Raw genomic sequence first — 19,287 nt, forward strand, 5'->3', positions numbered from 1 at the left:
TCAATTTAACCGGTCCACTTTTTTACCTCATGCTTAACGATTTCTGCTGCACCAAACTCATCGGTCTTCGCTTCGTGCCGCAGAGTAGACGCACATTCTCTACACTTGACTTTGTTTTTCCAGAAACTCTACCCAATCGTCGGTGCAAGGATTTTGGTCCCAGATACTGTTGTAGAAAATGAAAAGACCGAATTACACGGATCCAAGTGTTCAGCCGTACGTTCCCGGTGGTTCGGTGTCTGCGCAACCCGTTAATCGAGGATGGAAAAAGCCTCTTGAAGATGTAGAGACGCTCGGTATTTCTTCCTGTTGATAAAGCCAAAGGACCGAGTTTGAGAACAGTCGATGACCACCTTGTAGAAAAACAGTCGGTTGACGAGAAAGCTACGGCAGGAGGCTCGATCTTTTATACACTTTTATACGCGGTATACAATCGCGTTGAGTTCGATAATCGAGATAACGTCGACGAGCCAGGAGTCTTGCAAGCCGATCGTCGTTGTTGTGTCATCAGATTATTTCTATATAACGACGTATAGAGCAGGGCTTGCACAGCAACCACATTTATAAAACGCAAATACACGTCACTACACCATATGCAATTCAATAAACAATATGACACATTACCGTTAGGGAAAATTCAACTTCGGAAACATCGGACTGACCAAAGGACACTGTTTATGAGCCACGTAACATAAACCTACTAGAATGAGATAGGAGCCTTGATTGCCAACGTCTGTTCGGCAAGATCAAGACCTCCTAATTCCCTACCGAGAAAGTGAGGCACGCACGTTCGAAACAAGCATCCCCGGTAAACAGAAGACATTTTTAGCCAATGACAATTTGAATATCTTGAACCGATCAACCATTAGCAACATTCCCTACTACATCCAAAAGTAGCATCTTTCATAACCTTGTATCCAGAGATAGAACAAAATCACGTATCGAACAGAAAAGATATCCTAATATTCAAAGTCCAAACTATTCCCAGAAATTTAATTAGGCACGGGAAGTGAGTGAAGACAGGATAGAACATTTTTCGTCAGAAGCCATTTCAACCCAACAGTTGAAGCGTATTCGCGCGCACACACACACGTACAAGAGTCACAGTCGATCGACTAGGACGACCTAAGAACACGAAAAGAAAAATCGATTAAAGAGTATCGTGAAGGGATAAAGAAAGTAGCAGATAGGTATGCATCCGAAAGAAGGATGACTATGTCGTAACGATCGCGACCGTCCGCGACCAGAATCACCGGGCATAACGAACCTGCACCGGTTTGATTCTATCGAACAAGTCGTAATTGTATCGACATCCGCGAAACATTCCAGCGAGAAGATCGTCGTTGAACCGGATTCGGGCAAAACGATGATGCGATTCAAAACGGCCTAACTCAGAGTGTAGGTGAGCGTGCGTGGTGACGGTTGGCTGTAGTCCTGATTCAAGTTCCGTCCGAAGATAACCGAGCGTCGTGCCGAGCGGAGCCGAAACGAACGCGAACGGTTTGAATTTGAACGTTGAAGCGATGGAGAGTCGTATCCGTGAGTGCGCTCCTCTCCTTGTGTTGCGCATGTAAATAACGAACGCGCAACAGACTCGTCGACGAAGACGCTGCTGCTGCAACGGTCGTCCTCTCGTCGCCGGTCTGATCAAGGAATCCTCTCAGCTCGGCGCAGCGCTAGATCGTTTTCATAATTGGCAGGTAAGCAATTCGGTCTTTTCCTCCTGATGCGGACCCGCCTTCGTCCTCGTCCTCGTCTTCCTTCGCCCCTGCAGCGTCGAGAGTCACGTACATACCGGGGCCCCGAGTCCTCGAGGACCTGGAGCCCACCAAGGACTTCTTCACCGCAGGAGGATGCCCCCACCGCGAGGTCCCTGGCTCTGGGACCTTCCTCTTCTTCTTCTCTCCCCGACTCTCTCGATCCACCGTTTCCCATCGCTTCTTCTCGTTGTGGCGGCGGTGCCGACGAAACATCCTTTAATATCTCTTGCCGCCCTCTCTTCGCCCGTCTAGCCGGGCGCCGCTCCTCCCGCCCTTCCTCCCCCTTTCCTCCTTCTCTCTCTTTCTTACGCTGCTATGCGCCTCCTCGCCGCACGGAGGAGAGGGCCTATTCTCCCGTGAACCGCACTCCTTTCTCGATACCATCTCTTGATGGAATGCCTTCTGCGCGGCGAGACTCGAGTAGTAGTACTGGACCGTGCAGGTATACCTACACCTACCTGCCGCTGCCAACGCCGCCGACCAAGACCAGGTTGTGGTTGTGTTATACCCACCGTGTTGCATACAATCTGGTGTGAGGAATTAACGGATCACCTCGTGATCCGCGGTGAAAAATGATTAGAGATCATTTTCGAACATAGGTACATATACGTGCACGAGCATGGCGGCGAGTTCATAAAGATATATACGCTTTTCGTTAAACCTCTTCTCCGCAATCACTTTTCCTCAATCGTAACTTTACAGGACAACATTTAATGGTACAGTATACTCGAAAACCGCATATCAATGGCGAACCGTTCAAAATGTCTCAAACACCATGCTTCGCAAGATTGCGACGACGATGTTGAACGGTGTATCCGTCAATCGACCAGAGCATCGACATCACCGGTCATTTTTGCTTCTCAAAATAATGCGACCCGTAGCTCTCTCGAGACGAGCGACTGGCTAAATCTCCATATAATTCGCGGAGCTCGTCGTCGTGTCCGCGCGCGTGTTGTGTCCCACAGTGTCATTCTCTCTCTATCTCTCTCTTTTCCTCTCTCTCTCTGTCTGGCCGTGACAGTCGCTATGCAGCAACTAGACCAGTCATCCGTGTCACGAACCTCTTTACGTACCTAGCTTCGAGGGCGGGAATAAATCGGAGAAGCCGGTGCGGCTTGGTGGGAGATAGCGCGACCTTAACCTTCCGATTTGATCTCGTCGGCGCGGGACCTTCGAAGTTTGACGATCGCGAGCAGCGCGTGAGTCGAATAACGCTCCACCACCGGCGGGAAGCGAGAGGGAGAGAAAAAGAGAGGAAGAGAGATAAGGATACTCTCTGGAATGGATTACTATATTTCGGCCTCCACGGACCGCCTTTGAGCTCGGCTCTCATATACTTACATATGCACCTACTTCTTCTACCGTAGAAACTTATGACGTAGTACATATACAAGACCCCCAAGTAAATTCAGGGCTGTACCAAAGCATCTCTCTACCCAGTGATCAAAGTTGCTACATTTTCAGTTTAGCGGTACTATCGCAAAAGGTATCAAGAACCCACTCCAACCTCGTTCAAAAGACAAATACTAGCAACTCAATCGTGAATGCTTTAAGTTCGTTTCTTCGAAATTCACGAACTATCTAATAAATATGAACAAATCTAGCATTTCACCGAACAGTTATCAATAATTCCTCGTTAATATTGGCTTCAGTTCCGCACATTCGGAGCAGTAACTCACACGTGGCACGCAAACGACGCAAATTAGAATGTACAGTTTACATCCTCTTCAAGTCGCATAAAATTAAATTTTCCCCGACATACGCGTAGATCACATTTCGGGATGATACAGGAATGACGGAATGAAATTATCCGAAAGCGAAACAGGAATTGAAAAGCTTCGCGTAGACTTCCGCATCATTTCCACGATTCGACGGGCCAAACGACAACCGAGGGGAGAGAGTTGCACCCCGTATTACCAAGAGGAGTATTGGGAGAATGAAATCGGTCAAAGGATAGAGGGAGCCGCATTCCTCTCTCACCGTGCATCGGAGGCCGGGTGGTTCCGAAGTCCCAAGGCAACGCCGACCGCTGATATCTTCATCCTATCATAACTCGAACACACGAGAGCGGCGCGTTGTCGTTGTGCGTCTGTAACACAAATAGGAGGAGGCGTCCGGAGGTGTGTAGGTGGAGAGGCAGCGAGATAGCGTGCCTCCGCCACCGCCTCCACCTTCGCCACTGCTTCGGACGCAATAAAAAGAACCTCCGTAAAGCAACCCTCCGCGACGACGCGCTTATCGTACAAGCGAGAAGAGTACGGAGCAAAAGGCGAGAGAGGACGAGAAGAAGAAGGACTCCGACTCGTCCTGCCGGTTTTGTCTTCTAACGGTTACATACCTCTATATCTCTCGCTACCACACGCGTACAACTTCACCTGCGTCATAGACGAGCATCTTTTCTATTAGGTAAACGCGCACCTCTGCTTTCCTAGACAGTCAATGCGTACGTCTTTACTTGCGGAGCACGGACGCGGCGCGAGACTCTACCGAGTCTCCTAACTCCTCCCATCCTCGCGATGCATCTCGGCGAGCATTCACGGCGTCACGCGACTATGTGACAGTTGAAAAATCCTCCTAATTAATTGTAATCGTGCAGCGGGGACTCTGCAGCAGGTCGGATTAAATCCTCCGGGGAAATTGAAACGGTCCCATCCTCCTCCCGTCGTTAACCAAATCCAGTGTCATAAAAGCTCGGCATAGTCGACGTCGATTTTTCAACTCGACTATTTAAACCTCCACCACCACCTTGCATATTCTCAAAGCCTTGTTTTTCCTTTTCTGTACCTTCTTTTTCACGGTTTATTATTACCGTTGTTGTTGTTGTTGTTATTATTATTATTATTGTTGTTGTTGTTATTGTTGTTGTTGTTGTTGTTGTTGTTGTGGTTGTTATTATCACTATTTTTCTGTCATTTCAATGCCTCCTACTTTTTTGTCCTTTGTTGCTTTGGTTTCTATTCTATCCGCTGTTTGAAAGTTTAAATACCTTCTCCGGACGATTTCACTGCACACGCATACTCATACACGTGTATGGTAGGTGTGTATTACTGCATACCATCGCATATCTGTAGGTATACCTGACATTCGACTATGCAAATTGTGTAAATATTTGAGTACACTCAGATCGCGTATGGTAAATTCGGGTACATTAATGGTTTTACGGACAGATTACTAACAAAGCCCTAATATCATTGCGGAGGCCAAATGAGATGAAACTGCGTAGGTACAGCAAGTACATGTACAATTAACGATAAGTTATACAAGTGGAAGTATAATAAATTCATGTTTGGTAAAATTATAAAATTATTCGAGCAAGGACAAAGTGAACATAGCTCATGTCGCTGTTTTGCAAATATACAAATGTCAATAAGTTTGCGATGCAGATTTCTGATCGACGCGTAAGACGTAAATATTTTCCACCAAAGATGTTTGTTTAAGAAACGATCACTTGGGTAGTTATTCGGTCGTGTGATTGAATTCAGTTGAATGAAGACGAATACGAAGACTGAAGTACCGATATTGCGTGTATACATCGACAAATTCCGAGCACCTCGTCGAAGGAAGGAAGAGCCTTTTAATACAATGGATTCGAAAGGTAACATAAAATTGATTTATAAGCTGCTCACGCGGCTCCGAAACGTAACATAGAAAATACTTAGATAATGTCTTCGGGTTTACAGTGAGGCCCAATTGGGAAGGCGCGGGTATATCTCGACTCTCTTCAGGGGCCCCGAGAAATAAGCGCCACGGTATCTTCTCGGGGCGCTCGAAGGGTGTTCGAAGGTAGTAAATTCTGGGATGATTAAAGGTCGCTCCGTGCCGCGCGGCGCGGGTCTTTCTCTCCGAGAGGCACCCACCCTCCAAGCCTTCGGCCCGGAGTCCCAACTGCTCGCCTTCTACTCTCACACGTGATACTGCACGCGGCGCACATTCGCTCATCGCGGTTTCTCACAAAAGGACTACCAAAAGTCACATCAAATCCCTGCATGAGGGAAAGATTCCAAGCTGCACGCACCTTTTGTTTAGATCATCAAAGTTCTCCTTCTTGTTCTTCTTTTTCTCGAGGTTCCACCTCGGGTTCCACAAGACGTACTGCAGGCTTGTAAATTTTACATCCAGTTGGTCTCAGCCGCGTAGAAATTGACGTCCCTGAAAAAGATGAAGAGAAAAATCATCGTGAGTATTAATACAAGGAGTTTCTCGACACAGATTCCTACTACCGATACTTACCGACATCTTACCCATACTCAGGGGTTCGTCGCAGTGACCTCATCGCGGAGAAGAGTTCGAGTCCTAGTAAGATGTCGGTAAGTGTCGGCAGCAGAAATCTGCGTCCAGAACCCCCCTTGTTTTACTACTATCATCAATAGTCATATAAATCGGGGTATACTGTTCCATCGATTCGAAATTGGACTGCTTCCTGCATTGCTGGTTTTAAAAATTAACACAGGTTACGCGATAAATTTCAACAGACACAATATTTCGTAAGAGACAGACGTACGTGTTGTGTACGTGAATACTACACGAATACATGTATGACAAGCGTGCAAGTTTCCTTCGTATAGATCGGCAATTATCGACAAATTTTTAGAACCGACGACCTCGTTAGTTGGCGTTACATACAAATACCGAATGGTTAAATTTCGTCGGTGTCAGCTTACCTGAGCGCGGTGCAGCTACACGTATAAGGTATATCTCAGTTAGCTACTTCCTCGTACAAAGCACGAGCAAATCGCACATATCGGTTGTTACCTACACACGCGCGTAATTTCCAGTGAACGGTCAATAAACTCGACTAATATATTTAGGAGGAATAAATTCCCCAGTTACGGTGCGATATCCGGGATTATTTGTTACGATTGTTCATCGTTGCGATGGATTCGAAAATTTGCTAGTCTTTATCGCCCGATTGAAAATTCGTTTCACAAGAATCTGGATTATCAATCAGCTATAGATCGGTATTTGTATTAAAAAAGGGGAGGGATTTGGGAATTGGCATCGTCGATGTTTCTTCCTCTCTCGTCGACTCTCTCAATAATTTCGGCGCCTCGAATTTTTCACACCTTTCGTCAATCAGCGTTCGACGTCTAACAGCTGGTACGATTATGAAAACGAGAAAGGGCTTACGTAGAAAATTTTACGCGACCTACATAGAACGTACCCACACGTTTACGTACCCTAAGGAACAGGTATAACATATTTGCGAACTCCACTGACAAACCAGTAAGACAAGGAGAAGATTTACGACACGATACATTCTACGCCGCTAAGAAGAATAGGTAATGCAAAAAGTTTGCAAGGTGTAACGTTATAATATTGACGGGTTGTTGGCCCGGTCGGAGCGGCCATTTTACGGCGATCGAATATCGATATGTATTATATATGTATGTACATATATATATACATATATATATGCATGTAGATACGTATATATAATGGCGACCGCCTGGCGTATATCCGTCTTAATATCCTAGCCGGCCACCTTCCACCCACGACGAGTATACCTATATATAGGTAGGTATGGATATAGATATAGGTATAGAGATCGATGTATTTCACACGCGCGGCCGAGATACGCAGTGCTTCCCAACCCGCGGATACAGAGTCGCAGACTCGGGTGAAAAATTTCCCATCTTTCTCACTCTGCGTTATAAAAAAAAAAAACAAAAACTCCGATTTACTTTTTACAAAGTAAAGCACTTAGACGTGTGATTGTAAAATGAATGTTGATTAAATTTAGGGAAAATCCGTTGAATATACTCAAAGGTCTGGAAAAATTTATCCCGCGTTAAAATGATGCAGTTCATTTTGTCACTCCCGTTAAAAATCTAATTTCAATTTCTTTACAATTGAGGATAATGGTCTGGGTATATCAATTGTATGTAACAAGCGTGTGTAAAAGTTCGGAGAAAATGAGGTAGGATTGAGAACCGTTTCGGCTGCTCTTTAACGCGTTTCATTTCAGTGCGATACTGCCGGCTGATGGGTGAGTTTACTCGTTCACATCAGAGATAGCCTGACGGATATTTAAAGTTGTGTCAGAAGGAGCCTCGCTCCGCTGGCGCCGCGTTATTATACCTTCTCACCCACACACTGAGTGAAAACGGCAACGGGAAGCAGTGGAATTCCGTACACGTACACAAAGAAGATTCGTACACATGCACGAATGAAAAGAATTAAAACGAAATGAGAAAGAATGATTACAGAAAAAAAAGAAAAAATTAGACGACTGATTTTAAAACAAGGAATCAGCGGATATTACACGTACAAACACACGCGACTAAATCGGGAAGTGTTAGCTGATATTGGGAAAAAATAGAATTAATTGTAAAAAGAGATTGTTTTAGGTTCTTCGATGGCGCGACGAAAATTATTGTAAATTTGGCAATTGACGAGAAGAGGAATGTTGCCCGAGGTTTTTTCGGGCAGGAACAAGTAGGATAACAAGTACGAAGAAGCAGGGTTATACGGTACATCTTACGCGCTATCTAATCACTATGCTGGATGTTCGCTTCCGCCCTTGATTTATACATATACTACATGCATGTGCATTATATATATATATATATACGCGCGCGTGTGTGTGTGTATATGCATGCAAGCGAGGTGTACCTAGACGTATAATATATATAATCTTTTATTCTCCTTTTGTCTTTCTCATTATTCGGCCGAGTCTAGCGTCTAGACCGCGTACCTGCGTCATACATGCATGCATATGTGCATTTACACCTGTAAGTATGTCGCATACCCAGAATCGAGAACTGAATGTGAACGGAGTCGAGTTGGTTCGGAGTTTGGAACGGAACGAGCAACGATACCGTATTTATGCAGTAAGGCAAAAACACTGCAATGTATTACATAATATACTAAAACTTGACTGGATCAATACGACATCTGTACTTTGCATGTTCCTCGATCCTTAATCAGATTCCGCAGTTTAAAAATTGATTAATTTAAATGGTTGACTGAAAAAACGAAATGCACGACTCGCGGACAAGAAAAAATATCGGAAAGAAGTTGCTGCGAGCAAAAAAAAAATATATATATATATATATGTATAAAAGAACACTGAATGAATAAGTGATAATTTGAAAAATTTGAATGAACAACAAGGTTGGGAGGGGGATAAATGACTCGGGTTTATTTACCTCTGCTGTGGGATGAAAGAAAGAGAGAGAGAGAGGGAAAGGGCTTCGGCGTGGGCGGTTTAGACAAGCAAGATACGTGTTCCTAGGTCGACGTCCGGGCCGTCAAGAGTGCAGGTGAATGTGAAATGACGTTAGGTCCAGACGTCTGGGCCAACCGAGCGGCTCGACGCCCTAGAGACATACCTAGACGGGATTGCGGAGTACGCAATGCGAGGGCGAATGCTGCGGTTGTTATAATTCTAAGATGAGGCCTGTGAGGAAGAAGGTTTTTCAAATATGCGAGTTCACTTATACGCGGTCAGTGGTATAAACGATCATTAAATTGTGACGTCTTACAAGTGATATCAAGATTCCTTCGATCATTCGCTTCTGGGATGAAGGAAAATTTGATCGGAAATAATTCAATGATGTCTGCGTTTTTAAAGATCATCGATTACGGCAGATTTTAAAAACAATTTCCAACATACTTTGTCAAATCAAAGTTAATTGAGAATCGCGTACATTGCGATGATAACTTTTATTCGTTTTCATTCGTTCAATGTTTACAAACTTTAAAGTAAATATCTCAAAATGATTTCAAATAATTTACAATCTATGATGAATAATATCGAAGTTTAATTTTTTCGTAATACCCGTCCGACAGACAGGTTCACGACGTTTAAATATCCTTCATATTTTCTGCCGCGATTAAAGGTGACTCGTTTGAGAAAAATCGTAACGAGTGCAAAAAAGTAAACACGCGTACATGAATATATACGTATAAAAATATAATCGAACAAGAAGGTGAGGTAGCATACATTTCTCTCTCTCCCCCCCACTCCCTTTCCCCCTTTCTCGTTCGCCTCTCTTTCTCTGTTTTTCCATTAAATTTTAATCGCATGCCCATCTGTGTAAATCTTTATAAATATACACGAGCATATACGAAAAAATATACAACCTGTGCGCAATTATATCGCTTTTGCGCCTGTAGAACGCGTCTACAAACGTTGATCGTAACATTATCTGATAAGTCGTGCCCGTTCCTTCCATATCGAAGGTACCCACTGCAGGGTTAGCTGCGAAGGAGTCAGTCACGCTCTAAGGACTCGATATGATGCGAGAGAGGCGGACTTAGCGTACCGAGACAATTAATGAAAACTGGCTAATTGTCAGTGCCGCTAATTAGCGGTTGATAAACGGACGCCGAGCCTTCCTCCTCGACGTTGCGCCGCGCCGAGAGTCGTCGAAAATTGACGATTGCCTGAGTTAGGAAATTGAAGGAACAAAAAAACCAGACGTGCAAAACAGAAATTGTTGACAATAATTACAGCGATGAATTTTTCCTTCCTTTCAAATTTCTGTTCTCTCTGATCGTGAATATCAAATTTGTGTTTCTAATGAGAAAAAAAAAAAAAAAAAAAAAAAAAAACAAAACTATTAACAACTAGACGCGAATCGGTAAGGCGATCCCCGCGTTTGCAGATTCCTTCAATAATTTTCGTATGTTCTCATTCCTTAGGTAATCTTATTCTCGTTCCTCCAGCTCTTCGCAGTGTTTTTTCCTCTAACGAAGCCGGGTTAGACCGAGATCTGGTCTCGGCCAATGGCACGCCGGCATGTGTGCAGCACCTCTGCGTGCACAACATTTCTACTCGGACCGCCGCCACGCTTCCAGCCGGCACCGGGAAGCCGCAAACCGGTAGAAAATTCACAATCAGTCGAGCAGCTCGCGATTTTATTTACCTCCGATCCGATCGACTTTTAATTTTTTTAAATACTTGTTTATTCATATCTTGCAGCTATAAGATTCCTATCAATTATCGTCACAAATATTTCCAATTATTAATCATGTATTTACATATATTATATGTATAAATATTATGTACATATGCTTATTTTTGAAAGAGTTTATATTAGGATGAAAAAAATTTATGCATAATGCAAGGCTGAATTTTACAATTTTTTTTAGAAATCGTACCGCGCCGGAAACGCGGAATTTACCAGGCCCTGTGATAGGTGAATAATATGTACGTAGTACATGATACGTAGCGATAGAATCCGTTATCAGTTATCTCTGCAAGTGACGACTTCGCCCCGTTTCTAGGTCGAAAATTAAAACGACCTTCGGTGAAAGTCGGTCGTCGATTTAAAAACGCGCGCGTGCAGCACGGCTTATAAGTGTGTACGATACGCAGTTGCAAATCGATGCGATCATGCGGAAAAACTGGAAGGATATAATTAGTTAGGCGAGTGCAAAGCTCTCTTGCTTTTCAATCCGATTGGATTTCTATCTGCGCGTGCAGCAATAAGGCAGAAATTTGACACGTAATGTATGTATGTATGTATGTATGTATGTACATAAATTGTATACAATACATAGCGACGTTTCTATATTTTCGAATCGGCGGATTAGGTGTGGTGGGAAATTGTGTCAGACGAAATTTGCGGGATAAAAATCTGCAGGTGGGGTGGGAATAGATAATACAAATTAAACGTATAATATACGGTGATAATTCGTCGTTTACCGTTCGCAGAACGTACGACGTGATCGGTCACGTTCGTATTTCGCTGCTGTGAACAATGCCGAGGAAATAATTATAACAGATTTGACCACGCGGTCATTTTAGAAACAGGAGAAAAACAAATAAATAATCTAAAACGATTCTCAACGAACGGAGAAAATATTGATCAGAAAAATGTTCCGTATCGGAGAAATTTTATTTCAGCCCGACGTATTACCGGAATATGTAAAGCTTTGAAAGAAGCAAAAAAAATTGTGCAAGATTTTTGTAGATAAAAAAATAAGACAATCGGGAAGAATTGGCAAATTTTTTAAACACGGCAGAGATTCAATATCCGCCTGCAGGTTATTGTCAAGATAATATTTATACCGAATCTCGTTGGTTATATCTGCAACATTTCTTATCAAAATCAACTCTCCGTGATAATAAAATTTCACGCGTGGCAAACCAGAGGCCCCGACGAATGTACATACATTACAATGTATTCGTTCACACGTTTATACGCACACGTATATTGTACGTAAATTGTAACAAAATACACAGCCGAGTGTTAAACGCAAGTAGATATAATGCAAGTTGCTTACAACGACGTCGCGTCGTTAGGCGTCGGGTACGCGATACGTATGTACGTGCATACATGCAGACTCATAATGTACACATATATTTTTCTATTTTTCACATGACATATACGTACTTTGACACACTTGCAGGTAACGCAAGCCGACGTTTTTCGATGCTCGTTCGTCTCTTTGCTTTGCATACGCGAATATATACATACACACGTGTCTGTGTGTGTGTGTGTGTGTTTTACTTATATTTTACACACAGCTGCAGCCGCTTAGTTGACCTCTATTACGATACACAGCTGATAAATCAGCCGTTGCTGGTTGAAGAAAGAGAGAGAGAGAGAGAGAGAGAAGAGAGAATTTAAACAAAATATTGTGAAAAAAAAAAGAATTGCAACTTTGTAACATTCCGTTTCCTATCTCGACGGTAAAAGCCTCGTGTCTAATCCCCTCCTCTCCTTTTCGTGTAAAAAACAATTTTTTTATTACTTCATAGCACGGTTTCAGACGATACGTATGATAATGATAATAATGATTATATCAGTGCAGGAATAATAAGTCGGAGATACAGAATCGGTCGAGTAGCTGGCGATTTTGAGTTTTTTTTTTTTTTTTCTTGTTTATCTGTCTTTATATTCTGTTTCGTTTTTTTTCTCTCTCTTTTTTTTTAATTTCATTGCCTTCGCAACAGTTTTTCAAATTAATTACGTCGATTACGTAAGGCTGTGTTCGGGGCAAAGCGAGTCGATATATATGCAGCCGATTCGATACCTCAACAAAGTCTTCGAATATGTATAACTTTGTACGTACATGACATTTCTACACACACGTATATATCGATTCGCGTATTCGTTCAGTCGTTAATTAGAGACATCGAGATAGGTGTGCTGTAAATCGTTTCTTCTCAACGCTCGTCTGCGGCTGAATAACTTCTTTTTTTTTCGCCAACATCGCAGGCGAGGAGTAGAGAAAAAAGAAAGAGAGACAGACAGACAGAAACGCCTCTTTCAAGTACCGATGGTACAATTATCCAAAATTTATGTATTCGCAAAAGTAAGTATTTCAAAAACATGATATACGGGTCTGACGAGTTTCGTTAAAGTTTTTCAAAAACGCCACTGAACGAATGGCGGATGTATAAAATAGGTAATAACACTAATAACGAATAGGGACGCATCAACGTTTACATATATATATATATATATGTATATATATTTATATATATATAATACATTTAACCTTATAACCAACTCAAGCGCAATCTTGCATCTGACGTGTAAACCACCCACCTTGTTATACTCGTTCCTCGGTTAAATAATCCGCGTCTCTCTAATCTATATGACTCAAATTTAAACACATAGGTACACGTATACGAGACGAACGAATGCGTTTAATCAAGCACCGAGAGTCTGATTATCGCATACATGTACGTACGTATGCATGTACGAATGTATGTGTAATATAATATATGTAGTATAACGGCGTGTGCAAGTTTGCCGGTGGTATTTCGGTTATCTGATAAAATTCTCTGCACGAGGAGCAGAAGAGGGAAGAAATTGAGAGAGCTGAAAATACGTGTTTGTCTAAGAATTATATTTTCGCAGACATCGAGTTTGTTACGAAGCAGCATTGGAAGGAGAGGAAAATAACTTTTCTGCAACGCGGTAGTATGATAGAATAATTCGAAAAACTGACAGAATTTTTAAACTCTATGCTTCATGTTTTCACATTTTCTTTTTCCTTCAAAAGTGCACAACGTTTCGGAAAAGAGAAGTAAAAAAACAAAAAACGAACGATGTAAATTGAATTTTTATCTACCCGTTGTAATTGCTGCGCAGTGACGTAAGAATATTGACTTGCGTCACGTCGGGAATGAACCAGATGTCGTCTGTTTGATTATAAAAATTTTCTAATTTTTTTTATTTCTTTTTGTGAATTCAACTTTCAACTCGTCGTCTCTTTCCCCCCTTACATAGAATTCGTCTCGCTTTCCTTATCACCTAAGTTTCACGCTTCATTTCTGTTCTGATCGCAAACTTCTGACCTGATTTGCGCCAGCTGTTCGATTTGCAAATTTACCACATATCTGCTTTTATTCTTTCAACGAAATTATCAACATCGAATTATTTCGAACATTCCGTGACGCGTGAAAGTTTAATCGGAATATTATATTCTGCATTCGGCGTATGCATAAAATTGATAAACCATGCGATAGTACCTACAGAGGCAAGTAACAGTTTCTCCACGTTCCGTGGGTTTAATTTACTCTTTATCTCTTTCCACTTTGTGCGTATAATTAATAACCAACCGAAGGAAGTGCGGTGTGGCATATCATCAGTTTCCCGGTATGCGTACCGTACCGAACAAATCACAAACACATCATTGTATAAATATCCCTATTTTCGTCATCGCTACGCCTTCAGCGGTAAAAGGTACTTTAATTAACTATGTTTAAATGTAGTGCATATTATACGCACGATCGTTACTAATTCCTTAAATAATTCGTCACGTGTTTAGCAATTATCTCGGTATTCTCATTGCCATTCGAAATGTCGAATCATTTTTATTGTAATTTTTGTAACAACACTGACTTAAATAAAATTAAGTGGAATGAGAAATTTTGAACCAATGACGAATTTTTTTTTTATAACCTTGACAATGTATTACAGGATTCGTACGTTTTTTGGAATCAGAAATTCCCTTAGTTTTCCACGTATTCCAGTCTGTAAATAGGATTTTTCCATTAACCTTTAATACAATTTACCGCTGACAATAACGATAATTTCTGTACACATTAATACCAGTACCTCCTTTAATATTACCTAGTGAACTATATTACTGTCTGACTATCAATTTACGAACAACAGGTTACGATTTTCCGTAAGAAAAAAACAAAAAACTAAAAAAAGAAACGGTTCGGTATCAAGTAATATGTAGATAGAATGTGTGAAAAATTTCATTCTTATTTTCGAAATTCCCTATTCCTGATTTTTCAGCTTCGTCACTGTGCGTACAAACGCTGCACAAGTGCCTGTCCTAGACAATACCGAAAAGACGTTATATTACATTGTAAGATATTACTCCCCGTTGCACCAGGTGCGAAAAAGATGTCCTCGTGCCGTTTTTCTCCCTTTCCGTTTTCCCTCTTCCCTTCTTTCTTTCTTTCTTTCTTTCATTCTTCGGCTTATTTTTCTCGCATATTTTTCCCCCCGTCCCCTCGTCCTCCTCTCTCATTTTCGGCCAAGATTATCGTGCGCCGACTGCCCGCCCCATGCCTCACGGTTATCCCCTCGCGTGGCGGGCAGATGTCTCATTGTCATGCTAAGGGACTCGGCCGTCTCAGATCGCCGAGTTCAACATCTTTCGCCATAGGTAGACTCAAACCGCGACCGTCAGGTTTGACGTACGTTACGTTACGGAAAGTTGGTCGGCAACCAAACGAGGGGTGCCGAGACGAGTCTCACAATCAGCCTGCTTCGGGGGGTTAGAGAAACCGCTTCGGAATCGCGGCTGACGCAAGGCTGCCCTACCTATATGCGTAAGAGGGTAAGAGAGCTTCCGAATTTTGTTCCCCTCTACCGTCTTTCGAAAAAAAGAAGCGCGAAGAAAAAATGACGGTGTTTTTGGCACCGTATGAAAAAATTAAACAGATTTTGACGTGACGATTTTTAATTTGCTTCACATTTTTTCAAGCGATGATGTTCACGTAGAGTTCTAAATGCCAACGAAATAGCAAAAGGAGAACTTGTTACACCGTTAAACCTGTGTTCAAATTATCGTGCCAAAATAAATTAAAATTTCTGAAAATTTTCGAAAGACTGGAACTCTAGAATAAACATTTGAATATTCATAAAACCGTTCCTCAGAGCGTTACTATCGCCCGAATAAGTTTCAAACGAAATAAAAAATCCTACGATTAAAATCTGGTCAAGTCAAAAATATATCTTCGAAATTCCGAAATTTCAAATTTACACCCATATTAATATTGACAAAAATTTAGTAACACAGAAGGCTCGAAATAAGAAACACGAAAAACGAGTTAAAAATTATAGTCTTCGGTCAATCAACAAACCCAACTACAAACTGCTGCGGAAATCAGATCGAACTGCAATTGTTTTTACCGATAATATAAAACGAATGGCGAGGAAGTCAGCAAAGAATACGGAGGTACGCCAAAACTGGGTCCACAAACGCGCCCCGTACATTCTTCTTCTTCTATACCCCGAAGAATTTTATAACACGGGGTTAAAGTCACGCAACGTGCAGCAACGCGGCATAAGGAGATTGGTGAACCGAGTAAGAGAAGAAGGAGGAAACGGAGGGCCGTCAGGACGAAAAGAACCGGACAAAAGTCTGGCCCGTGCCGAACCGGAACAAAAAGCCATGACCCAAGCGTCGTGCGTGCAAGTATTACGCCCTCCCCCCCCCCCCCCCCCCCCCCCCCCCCTTCACCACCCAGGACACGGCATGCGCGTGTATTTCGGGGGTTGAAACTGCCGCCGCAGCTGCAAACTCTTATTCAATATATCTCCCGAGGCGAACGAGCGACGCCGGCCGTCGCTCCGCAGGTCTTGTCAAGTAAATTCAAAGGGCGCGTTACAACAACGCGGGGTGCTCGCAAGTTGAAGATCCGGCAACAGGCGGTGCATCGACCGGGGTGCTTTTCTTCCCCCCTTTTTCAATCTACTCGACCTAACGATCGTGAGTCATGCTTCAAGTAGCTCTTAGGCGGGAAGAAGAGTTGCGTTCCTCTCCTCGCATGGGGTGGAAATAAAATTGGAGGGGAGGAAAGAAAGAAGAAGAAGGGAGAAAAAAGTGGAATGCCGGTAGTCGGAGAACCAACGATCGTTTGAAATAAAAATATCACGATCGAGCTACTCGATGTTGTCACAAATCAACGGAAGAAAAGCATTTACTTGAGAGAAGGAAGGAGGGGGGGGGGGGGGGGGCGCAATTTCGTTAACATATCGCAACGAAGTTGCGTTCACAACCCTGTTACACCCTGGAACGGCTGATGCCGATATAATATTCAGTCGTCAAATGTTTAATCGTTTGTTTACAAATGAATAAAAGTTACCGTGTCAATCAATGTAATTTGCAGACTTTAACAGGAGCACTTCGACTCCAAATATATCCGATTCTTTCGTACATTATTCTTTGCTGTGAGATTTCTTTGACTCGACGTGTGCTCATTACGCATTACGTTAATTTCATCAAACGCAATTCCTAGATTGACCTTTATTCCATTATTATACACCTTTACACCAGATAGCTGAAGAAATTTGATAATGAGGGTGCTCACGTATCCTCGAGTTATAGGATACACTATGCGTAGGTATTCGAGGTTTTAAAAAAATTCTTTCCCATCAGCTGACAACGACCACCGGCACGGACGATTAGACACATTAATTATTAATAGCGAGAAGACTTTCTTCCCGCCCGATAATTTTAATATTGCAGTCATATGCGTAGAAGCATCCGTACTCCTTTCTGTACACATGTAATGTAACGTACATTTGTGTACGACGGCGTTTCGAATAATTTAGTGAAAGCGTTTAAAATTCGGTGGCTGTACAAATTCTCGTACACATGAGCGTAGTTTTATAGTACCTATCTTCCTCCTCTCATACCTGATACTTTGCTTCACAAAAAGTAAGTCGTTAAAGTTCGTTCGATTTTACGGTCAAATTTTTCCCACGTGTCTGGTATGTGTCTGCGGCGTGTATCATCTACAATAATCGGTAAACCCATATAATTGTTTTATTTTTAGTAATATTTTTTTCTTCAATATCACGTGGCACATTAATCATTCTAGAACGTTTAGTAATTACAGCCTAATTGTTTACCATAAATTCAAGGTTCGAGTAACAAATATACAAATTTGTCACACCGAAGACATTCAAAACTCTTGTACACTTTACTTATATACCCATTACCGTTTAAAACGGTGTGAAAACGCAAATTATAACGAAAGTCAATCATTTATCCATTGGAACAGTAGGTATACAGAAGTTGTTGTTTCGGTGATTCCAAGACTGCACCGTTCGAAATCACTTCGGAAGTGAATAATAAAAGGAAAGGATTTCCCGCCGCGAGGTCCTTCGATCGATCCTCGAAAGGTTGCGGCGCCAAAGAATATCGAGTATCGCAGGTACTTCCCGGTGCCGATTTTCGATTTGAAGGAGTCGGGAGCCCGCGGTTCAAGGGCCACGAGTTCATTTCTCCAGGGTGTTCGGGCTTTGTGCTTAATTATACGCAGGCCGATGTGTGCCGTGGCTTACGTGCACGCATACGGAGGATCGAGACGAGAGTGAAAAAGGAAGAAAACTGCTTACAGCATATTACCGGACTCCTTTCATTTCCTGCATCCCCTGCGCATGAGCCTTGAGTGCAGCTCCCGAGGAGAAGAAATGTTACGGTGGGCCGGCTTGCGCCAGGTGCGACGGGAACGCAGGTGTGCCGGCACGCGTCCCGGCCGAGCCGCGCGGATCAACCGGCGTCGAAAGCTGCGGCTCTCCTCTCCTCTCCTCTCCGCTCCTCTCCGCCCCTCGCCGAGCCTTTCCGAGGCGTCGCGTCGCTTCGCGATGACGTTTCAAGAATTTTTCCTCTCGTTTTTCTCCGTTTTTAACTTCCGGTTTCTCTGTTTTCAGAGAAAAAAGGAAGTTGTTGTAAATGAAACCCCGAAAATGAAAAAGTCGAGCTTTCACCAGATCACCCCCGACCATTTTCGGACGGACGTCTGTGTGCGCGTGTGTGTGTATATACGTGTGCGTACGTATGAAATCAATTTTTTTATCCGACGATATCTCGAGAACGAGTTAACGGATTTCATTGATTTTTCCCTCAATCGACGAGGCTTTTCCAAACTTAGGACTAGTTGGATTTTGGCTTTGATCAGCTTTTTCAATTATTTGAATAAAAAAATTACAGAAAATCAAATGAAAATTATGATATTTTGAGAACGGATGAATGGATATGATTGGAAATTGGTACCGTGAGGTTTTTTTGCTCGCTAATCACGATCTAAGGACAGATTTGCGAATTTAAAATTTGGCGTATTCGATACGCTGAATAAAACTTAAAAACATTTGGATTTTGATGAAAATTGTTAATCGTCGATTTATTGAGTAGCTGATCACGAATCTCAAGTCATATTGCAAAATCCAACATGGCGATCGTACATGGTGGAAAAGAGTCTGAAAATATTCCGATCCCGGTAGAAATTTGTAGGCGGAGGTTTTCTGGGTCACCGGTAAAGAACCGAAGGTCAGCCTTGCAGAATTTGTAATAGCGGATCCATTACAGTGGTTGA

General features: G+C 42.5%; 1 protein-coding gene across 1 annotated transcript in view; it reads right to left on the reverse strand.

Moving 5' to 3' along the window:
- LOC124306803 (G1/S-specific cyclin-D2) overlaps positions 1 to 19,287 on the reverse strand; it is a 123,162-nt gene that overhangs the window by 56,770 nt on the left and 47,105 nt on the right. Inside the window, exon 3 of the mRNA XM_046767836.1 lies at positions 5,776 to 5,909. The gene's annotated coding sequence lies outside the window, so the exon portion shown is untranslated. The remainder of the gene's footprint in view (positions 1 to 5,775; positions 5,910 to 19,287) is intronic.

This window comes from Neodiprion virginianus, chromosome 6, assembly GCF_021901495.1.
Source record: "Neodiprion virginianus isolate iyNeoVirg1 chromosome 6, iyNeoVirg1.1, whole genome shotgun sequence".
Taxonomy (NCBI): Eukaryota; Metazoa; Arthropoda; class Insecta; order Hymenoptera; family Diprionidae; genus Neodiprion; species Neodiprion virginianus.